This window comes from Balaenoptera physalus (assembly GCF_965194825.1).
Source record: "Balaenoptera physalus genome assembly, chromosome: 1".
NCBI lineage: Eukaryota > Metazoa > Chordata > Mammalia > Artiodactyla > Balaenopteridae > Balaenoptera > Balaenoptera physalus.
The window spans coordinates 176,693,097-176,700,418 of record NC_138882.1 but is presented as its reverse complement, the minus strand read 5'-3'; positions in this window follow the sequence as shown (position 1 = coordinate 176,700,418).

Sequence of the window (7,322 nt, the reverse complement as noted above, 5' to 3'; positions counted from 1 at the left end):
TGAACTTAACACCCTAGAAATTATATTGCAATTTGTGAAATTTCCAAGACTGCTCCTGGATGTATTTTAACGCATATGAATTTGTAGCTTACTCCAGCAGTGAGGTGCAGAAATAGGAAATGGGCTCTTCTCTCAGCCAGGTCAAGGGCCCTCTGTGATGGGTGTGTAACCTCATTTGAGGAGAAGGTCAAAATCTGTATTTGAGGCACTTTGATCACGGGAGGTTCTTTCCAAATATCTGGAAGGAAGACCACCCCTTAGAGCAATGGTTCTTAACCAGGAGTGATTTTGCCGCCTTCCCCAGAGGACATTTGGCAACGTCTAGAGACATTTTTAATGGTCATGACTGTGGGGGATGCTATTGGCATCCCTAGGTAGAGGTCAGTGAGGCTGCTAAGCATCCCGCAAGGTACAGAACAGCCCACACAACAGAGAACTGACAGCCCCAAATGTCAGTAGTGCCAAGGCTGAGAAGCCCTGCCCTTGAGTGAGGCTATTCTAGAACCTCTCTGCCGAAACCTGAAACAAGCCTGGATAAAAGCCACAGGGAAGAAAGTATTTGGAGGCTGAGTTCCAGCATGTTAGAGGGGCTTGGAAAAAAACTTGAACTTCTTCAGGTCTGTCCTAACAAGGTATAAAACCAAACTCACACAAGTTCAAGGTGACAGGCCAGTTATTGAACTACCTGATCGAACACAAATCAACAACCTTCAGAGGAAGATAAAAGAATACAGATTCTCCACAAAGAACAATCCATAGTATATAGTCAAAAATTATCAGATGTGCAAAGAAACAGGTAAATGAAACCCAGACCCAGCAGAGGGATTGAAACTAATTTTAAAAGAAGCAAATAGAAGTTCTACAACTGAAAAGTACAATAATGGAAATGAAAAATTCACTAGACGGGCTTAACAGCAGATTGGAAATGGAAGAAGAAGGGGTCAGTGAACCTGAAGCTGGATCAATAGAAATTACCCAATAAGAAGAACAGAAAGACAAAAAAAGATTGGAGAAAAGTTTCCCAGTGGAGGAAACCTCCTCCACAGGGGCAGCTGGACGAGCCTAAAGTATTCTCCCCCACTCGATGCCTAAAATGCCACCATCAACGCTGAGTTAAGGCTCTGGCCACCACGCGGAAGTTACTTGAGAGGAAAGACATACTGAGCCACTGTCAGGCAGCCACACTTCAGCTGGAACACTGGAGAGAGCCCGTCACTGTTCCCTGCGAATGTGCTGAATCCATCAGAGACTCCAAAAAATATTCAGAAATGGGTGGGTCCTCGGCATTTTTCCTTTCTTTCTTCTTCTCGCTTAGAGAGCGGCAGGATAGGGCAGTGGCTAAGACCCAGCCTCCATAGACAGACTGCCTGCGTTTGAAACTCAGGTGTGTGGCCTTGGCAAATTACTTGACCTCTTTGTGCCTCAGTTTCCCCATCTGTGAAGTGGGGATTTAGCAGTAGTTGCCTGGTAGGGCTCTTATGAGGTTTCAATGAAATGGTGTGTAGCACATGGTATTTGTTAGTATTGTGGCTTGGGGCAAGCCCCTTCCTCTCTCTCTGGGTCTTGGTTTACACACCTGTGAAATGGCCAGGAAGCTCAGAGACAAATTTGGGGTTCAGCCAGATTTTCTGGTACAACCATCTCCTCAGCTCCATTCACTGCTCTTGTTCTTTTGACCTTGAATTAATGTTTCTAGTGTCTACATGTCTGTTCTGATCATCCTTTCTGGAATCAGGATGAGTAAATTTTGTTGATAAATATTCACAACACAAAAAAGGACATTCTCACCCCAGTTTAGATGAGGAGGAATCTGTGACTTGCAGACTGAGTCAGGCCCATCAGGAGTGGGCTGCGTCAGGATGGTCCTTCTCCTTCTCCCTGTCCTGACCTTGGTCTGAGCCAGGCACAGCCTTGGACCCTGTGGGGGTATAAGGAACCACCCCACCTCAACACACACACAGAGCATAGGGTACAGGTGGAAACGAGGCCGCATGGGCCATGAGAGGCAACCAGCACACAAGACAGATCACACAGAAGACAGAAGGGGGGACTTCCCTGGTGGTGCAGTGGTTAAGAATCCACCTGCCAATGCAGGGGACACGGGTTTGAGCCCTGGTCTGGGAAGATCCCACGTGCCACGGACCAACTAAGCCTGTGCGCCACTACTACTGAAGCCTGCATGCCTAGAGCTCGTGCTCTGCAACAAGAGAAGCCACCGCAATGAGAAGCCCCTGCACCTCAACGAAGAGTAGCCCCCGCTCGCCGCAACTAGAGAGAAAACCCGTGTGTAGCAACAAAGACCCAACGCAGACAATAAATAAATAAATAAATAAATAAATAAATAAATAAATAAATAAATAAAATTACTTAAAATATCAGTAATAAAAAAAATTTTAAAACTATGCATTTAAAAAAAATTTGGGAATCATCAGTGAATAGTTTTTTTAAAAACAGAAGACAGAAGGGGGGCAGAGATGACTTCATAGGGCATCTGGAACATAATCCCAACTTTTCATTCATTCATACGTTCAAACTTTCCTTTTCAAACCTTTATGCAGCATCCACCGTAGGCCAGGCCGAGTCACTGGCAGAGTGTGAGTCAGTGGAGAGGAGGACACAGGAAAACACAACGTGCATTTCAAGGCTAATGTAAAGGGTGAGCTGCCTGGGTGGAGCGCACAGTATTCGTTCATTCATCCAGCCGGTATTTATTGGGCACTATCCTAGGGGGTACAGTTGGAGAGATCTGGGGCCATAGAAAGGTGGGTCCTTGACCCCAGGCTAGGACTTTGGGACTTTCATAGGCCTGGGGAGCCACAGCAAGTTTCCTGAGCAACAGAATGGCAGGATCAGCGAGCCGGCCTGGGCTGCAACCTGACCAGGGCCCCAGCCAACACTTCCCAGTCACAGACATCGGCTGCCTCCGCCTTGGCCTTCTCTGCAGTTCCCTGTCCAAAGCCCAGCCCCTCTTCAGTGCCCAGGGGCTCAAGGGGAGATTAACAGCCTCCTGGAGCTCGGGAGCCCCCCCCCTTCCACCGAGCCTTTTAGGGGTTGGGGTGTTGGCACAGCTCACAGATGACTCCTTGTCCGTTCACACATCATCCCAATTAATTTGTGTTGGTGGGAGCTGCCCCTTCATCTCCAGCGTCACCTGTCTGTACCTGCCTCACCTAGAGCTGAGCCAGAGAGAAAAGGTGAGTGGCGAGGCCTTGAGAACTCTCTGAGGACTGGGGCCGGGCATCTGGGAGAGAGCTGTTAAAGGTGGAGGTCCAGGGAGGATCTATGGAGACCCAAATTTGAAATTGTAAGGCTACATCAGGAAAGAGGACAACGGTTGAATTACGCTGGCAGTTCAGGCAGGCAGGACATCCCAGGACAGACGAGTGCATCCATCCACACACAAAGAGGGGGGAAGAAAGAAAACAGAAACAAACCAAAGCCAAGGCTGGCAGGGATGTGCAGCGAAGCCATTTTATTAGCTACTTCTTTCTGCTGGGTCTGTGCCTGGCAGAACGTGGCTTCCCTCTGCTTCGCGGCACGGACCACTGGCTCCAGGAAATCTGGACTCTTTTTGCCAAAGTCCCTTCCAATTGATGTTGACATGTTCACCACTTGCTTCCTGCTCTGCTAGGGCCACTCCAGGGAGGGGGTGAAGGGGAGGGAGGGCTCTGGGCCCTCCTGTCTACACGCAGTCCCAAACCAGAGACGGCCTCCAGTCCCGGCCTCTTCCCCTCCCGGCCCTGCCCACAGCAAACCTCCCCCGCCCCACCCGCCCCGGCCTCCTGCCACTGGCCCAGCTCTAAGGGCACCACTCCCCGAAATAAGCCCTGAGGCACCCATGGACACACGTGCACACAAGACAATCATTGCTTTGGAGAATTAACGATTGTCAAAGAATAATTAATGACAATGGAAAGTTGTACACAATACACCAAGTCAGTGCTTCTCAAACTTGAAAGCATCAGAATCACCTGCAGGATGTGATAAAACAGACGGCTGGGCCCCCGCTCACTAGAGCCTCCGATTCAGTAGTGGGGTTGGGGGGCAAGAATTTGCATTTCTAGCAAGTTCCCAGGTGAAGCTGATGCTGCCAGTCAAGGATCACGCTTTGAGAACCACTGCCCTAAATAATGAAGAAGAAAATTCAAACATATACAGCATGTATTTATATGTAAGTACATGATTAAGATGTTGATAGTAATTATTACTGTGTAATGAGATTGATTACAGGCTTTTTGTAATTTTATTTTTTCTGTTTTATTGCAATCTTCCAAATTGCAATAAATATGACTTATTTTAACATTTAACATTTAAGCACCTCCTTCATGAGCTCTCTCCCCAGGCCTCCCTTGATGAGAATTGACTACCCTCCCATCTCCCACTGCTGCTGGCGCCTCTGATGAACTCTTTTTCCTCCTGCTTTGTGTTTGTGTTACACGGTCCCACCCTTGTCCCCACCAATAAGCAGTAAATGCCTTACATAGGAACTCTGGCTCAGGCACCGGCATACCCCCCCTGCCCCCTAGAGGGCCCAGCATGGCACCCTCCACCCATCTGAAGTCAATGGAAAGTCAGGAGGCATGGGGTGCCGTGGAATGAACGTGGGCTCCCCAGTCCAATGGCCTGGATCAGGCCTGAGCTCTGCCACTGCTTGGCTGCTCTTTGGCCCTTATTATGGGATCTGGAATGGTCCAGCCTGCCCGCCTGGCCACCAGCTTGGCCCTCTAAGTACCCAATATCATTGCATGACCCCAATTGGAAATACATCTAGAGCCCTCCCCCACCATCAAGCATCCTGGTTACCACAATGGTCACTGGTGATGGCACCAATGTCCAGAGAGTCCCTGCAGGCCCGGAGATGCAATTTCTTCAGGCCCAGAGATATGGCTAGCCAACTCAACCACACAATGTACATTGTCTTAACTCTGTCACTTGCCAACTTCATGGCCTTGTACACATAAACTTGGCATCTCTGAGTCTCAATTTACCCAATTGTCCAATAGTGAGGTTGCATTAGAGAAGAGACAGCAAATACGTGACACTCGTGCAGCCCCTCCCCAACCTCACCCTAACAGACATTGCTAATCAGTCCCAGTATTCTATCCTCCTTAATCAGGATGCGGCCTCTGAATTTTTCTTAACACTTGCTCCAGGCATGGTGCTCCAATCAAAGTAAACCAACATTTGAGATGAAAACTAATTCCTATTCCTAAGATCATTCTCTACTTCCCTGAGACCTAGAACAGAGCTCAGCATAGAGTGAATCTTTGTTAAATAAATCCAAGTAGATACATTCCAGTCACCACTGGTTATTAAGAGAAAAATCTTTGGTAGCCACCAACCATCATGTACCAACCCCAGATCAACTACTTCCTCCTTCCTGGGATTCCTAGCCATTCAGTTGATGCCTTCTGCTGTCCATCAGCCTGTACTGCAAGGGTCTTCCATTCCCAGTCCTAAGGAATTGAGGGTAGTGAGGCCATTACTATCACAAATAGGCTCAAACTTCCTCATCTTGATAACCACCTGGGTGGCTTTGGATGCAATCAGTTGCAAGCCCAAACAGACACCCATTTAGTCACTCTGACCTTTGCTTGGTCTCCTTTCCTCCTGTCTCTCCTCCTCCACATCCATCCTCAGAACTGAGAGCTCAATGGTCCAATTCTCTTGCTCCACAGCTGATAATATTAAGGCCAAGTGAGGAGAGGAGACTGGCACAAGGTCACACAACCAGTCAGACCAGAACTCTGGTCCCAACATTCCCAGGCCCTGGCACTTTGACACACCAGGGTGCCTTCCTCTTTTCCAAAGAACAGGACAGGAAAGAAGTTGCTCTAAGTTGTGGAGGCTTGAATTCCTCCAGGGGCCTCATCCACTGGGGGGGTCTGCTTGGAGCTGAGGAGCTACGGGGCCCCTCTGAGATCATCCTGCCATCTCCTTACCAAGACCTGCCTGATCTGACCTCCGTCTACCTCTGAACTCATTCCCCCAAGCCTGCCTCCCATTCACTCTGCTCCAGCTTCAGTGACCTCATTCCAACCTCAGGGCCTTCGCACTTACTATGACATTTTGTGGAATACTTTTGCCCCAAATCTTCGCATGACTGATTCCATCCTGTTGTTTCTCAAATGTCCTCTCTACTAAGAATACTTCCTCTACCAGCTCAGGGTGGCCCTCTGCATCAGTTTGGGCTGATATAACAAATTACCATAGACTGGGTGTCTTATAAACAACAGAGACTTTTTTCTCACAGTTCTAGAGGCTGGAAGTCTGAGATTGGGCTGCTAGCATGGCCAGGTTCTTGGCGAAGCCCCTCATCCAAGTTGCAGACTGACAGCTTCTCACTGTATCCTCACATGGTGGAAAGAGGACTAGAGAGCTCTCTGGGGCTTCTTTATAAGGGCACGAATCCCATTCATGTGGGCTCCACCCTCACGACCTACCTACCTCTCATTTAAATTCTTCACCTCCTAATACCATCACGTTGGGGGTTGGGATTTCAACACATGGATTTGGGAGACACAAACTCTTGATCTATAACATCCCCCACACTCCATCACACCCCCTTGCTTTATTGTTTACAGCTATCCATACAACACATACTTATCGAGCAGATACTGGTCACATTTCCTTACCTGTTTTTCTGTTCATTGCTTGTTGTCTGTCTCCCCACATGTACACCCCTTGGGAACAGGGACTTTTTGGGTGAAATAGCACCCAACACTAGAATGAGCACACAGGAAGCACGCAGTAAATATTTGTTGACAAAATGAATAAATTTGGGGCTTGAAAAGGAGATAGGAAGAGAGTCCTGCACAGGAAATCAGGTGTTAAACGATGTGAGTCTGAGACCACCTCAGCTGCTGGGTGACCTTGGGCCAGTCACAACCTCTCTGAGCCTCATATGTCCTGATTCTGAAGGTCCTTTCCCACCTGGAGAGCCTGAGGCTCTCTGATCAGGAAGACCTCAGAGCCCACCCAGGATGCAGCTCTGTCCCTCAGACCTGGTGAGACGGGAAAGGTGGGCTCCCTTTCCCCCTTCTCTGTGGTTCCCTCCATTAGTTCCAGATCCAAACCCTCCTGGGAAGAGAGATGGAAGCCAAGGTGAGCCGGCAGCCCTACTCCCCAAGAGCCTGCAGCCCGCATTCAGCCTCTGGGATAACTGTGGCCAGCTGGGCTGCATTTACCCTGCCAGCTCCCTGCCCCTGGGAAGCTGGAGAAGCTCAGCCACTGCCCACATGTGGTTGTTTGATCAGGGAGTGGGGAGAGGGAGCTGGCAGCCTGACTGCTGGGCCGCAGTGCCAGCAGGGCCAGCCCTGCTG